The sequence below is a fragment of the Mandrillus leucophaeus genome, unplaced genomic scaffold, assembly GCF_000951045.1.
Source record: "Mandrillus leucophaeus isolate KB7577 unplaced genomic scaffold, Mleu.le_1.0 Scaffold686, whole genome shotgun sequence".
Lineage (NCBI taxonomy): Eukaryota > Metazoa > Chordata > Mammalia > Primates > Cercopithecidae > Mandrillus > Mandrillus leucophaeus.
The window spans coordinates 672412-675237 of record NW_012107430.1 but is presented as its reverse complement, the minus strand read 5'-3'; the positions used below and the strand labels follow the sequence as shown (position 1 = coordinate 675237).

Genomic DNA, 2826 nt, shown 5'->3' with positions numbered 1-2826 from the left:
AGTTGTATAATTATGATAGGTAATATTTTGCCCATTTTATAAGAGACCACAATTTAAAAGCCTATAGGTTTATTGGGAAGTGTATTTCATTATAGTATCCCTTCTCTTAGCCTTTGTGAACTTGAATCATTATACTTGGGAGTTTAAAATAATCTCTATTCACAAAGTTTTATTTCCTTATAGCATTGTTCTACTTGTAATTTTTGGCATTCTTGGACAATTTTGTTCTGTAGTCTATGAATTTGTGACCCAGCAATACATGCATGTCTTTGTAAAAAGAGAGAAGCTGGCCAGGCACAGTGGCTCACGCCTGTAATCCCAACACTTTGGGAGTCTAAGGAGGGTGGATCACTTGAGGTCAGGAGTTAAAGACCAGCTTGGTCAACATGGTGAAACCCTTGTCTCTACTAAAAATACAAAACCTAGCTGGGTGTGGTGGTAGGCGCCTGTAATCCCAGTTACTGTGGAGGCTGAGGCAGGACAATGTCTTGAATCCGGGAGGCTGAGGTTGCAGTGAGCTGAGATGGCGGTACTGCACTTCAGCCTGGGTGACAGAGCAAGACTCCATCATTAAAAAAAAAAAAAAAAAAAAAGAGAGAAGAGAGAGAAGCAGAAATATAGTAACCATTGTAGGTATCTTTGTGGCTTGTAGTAAAAAATAAGTCATCTCCCATGCAGGATATTTGAGTGTCTCTTTTGGAGGAGTTAATATTGCTTAACACTCTAATTTTCTTTCCTACACTCTGGGTTCTGGACAAAAATACACCACTATTTATCAGAATACTTGGACAAGTTTTATGAGCAAATTGGTTATTTTAAAAGTGACACTAAATAAAATAAAAAGTGGCAGTAGAAAAGGTGTAAAATTGTGTTGTGTTATGTAAACATTAAGATTGGTTTCTCTTTCATTTTCTAATTATATAATTAGGTGAACTGCAGGGCCCTCATCCACTTTGCAGTTGAGAATTGTCATCAAACTTACAGTAAACTCAATCCCTGATAAGCTTCTAATAAATATCCAACACTATTGCTAAAATGTATGCACATACCCAGAGATTAGAGAATAGTTGAGAAACTTTGTGATGTTATATATGACAATAATTAAAATAGTCCTCAAAATTAAAACTGATTTGACTATTCTCATGTTCCTGTTATCATCCACTTAACAAAAATAAAATATTTCCCTGGCTATTTCATGAATCTTAAGGATTCATGGGCTTAAAGGATTTAATTTTCATTTCTTTCTCCCATATTGGGTTGATGAGCAATCCATATTTTTGTGGACAAAGGGAGAAATTACAAATTAAAAAAAATATCCATGTATCACTGAGAAGGTTCAAAAGGTAAATGGCTTTACTAAAGAATGTGATATATTTAAAATATAAAATAGCATTCTATAAAATAGAATAGAAATAGCACTGTATGAAATAGCATTCATAGAGTCATTTTTAAGATAGAAATATCTGACAAATAATAGATATTAAGCTACATTTCTTAATCAAAATTATAGTCACCTTTTATTTTCATAAACCCATCACTTTAGGGCAGAGGCATTGGGGATTTAAAGGAATGGTTTTGTTTGTTTGTTTGTTTTTGACAGAGCGCAATCTCAGCTCACTGCAACCTCTGCCTCCCGGGTTCAAGTGATTCTCCTGCTTCAGCCTCCTGAGTAACTGGGACTATGGGCGTGCGCCACCACACCCGGCCAATTTTTTGTATTTTAGTAGAGACGGGTTTCACCATGTTGGCCAGGATGGTCTTGATCTCCTGACCTTGTGATTCACCTATCTTGGCCTCCCAAAGTGCTGGGATTACAGGCGTGAGCCACCGCTCCCAGCCAATGCTTTGTTTATTAAGGAGGTAGATTTATTTCTATTTGTCTCATCTGATTCATTCAACTTTAACTCTAGGAGCTGGTGACTTCTTAAGATGTCCAAGCTGCTATTTTGTAGGTATAGGTAACTGTGTTACCACTTTCCTAATGCACTTTCTTGTTTCTTCTTGGACAGGGACTGATTCAGGAGATCAATGATTTGAGGTTAAAAGTCAGTGAAATGGACAGTGAGAGACTTCAGTATGAAAAAAAGCTTAAATCAACCAAAGTAAGTTTTTCTCACGGGTTAACATTTTCAAACAAATGGCTCCACTGTTCATCTATGACCAATAATATAAATAACATGTTTTCTACTTAGTATATGATAAAGAAGGTATTATAAAAGTAAATGAAGTTCCCCCCAAGCTGAAACCTTCTTGAATTTAAACACCACTGATCCGAATTTAAAAACAAGGCTTAACTCATCCAACAGAACATAACCTCCCCTTTCTCTGAGTTGTATCTAACCTCCTTTATAAACTGGTACTATTTTCTGGGTTATTTAGTATGTCTTTTTCTATCTGTAGTTTTCTTTCACTCCTCTGTCTCTCTACCAGTCTTTAATGGCCAAACTTTCTAGCATGAAAATCAAGGTGGGTCAGATGCAGTATGAAAAGCAGTGGATGGAACAAAAATGGGAGTCACTGAAGGTGTAGTAGACGTTGGGTGATGGGGTCCGTGGCCTGTTGCTTTCTGGCTTGTGTTGTTTTGCTGTGATGATGTTTTAGTGGCATGTGCATTCATTGTGTGTGTGTCACCTGTTGATTAAAATCACCTCAAGCTGATTGAAGGGACGATGGGATCCCTGATGTTGTTTTCAGAAATACATGAACTAATTAGTGAAATATAATAAACAGGTAAAATGAAAGAATTTATAAATTAAACTCTCTTAGACTGAGACCCAAGCCTAGTAAAATAATTGTAAACATTCACCTGTGAAAGAATTCTGTTTC

At 36.4% G+C, this 2826-nt stretch overlaps 1 pseudogene; it reads left to right on the top strand.

The window, feature by feature from the left end:
• The window catches only part of LOC105555459, a 34869-nt pseudogene extending 32340 nt beyond the window's left edge, over nucleotides 1-2529 (top strand).
• Nucleotides 2530-2826: the final 297 nt, after the last annotated feature.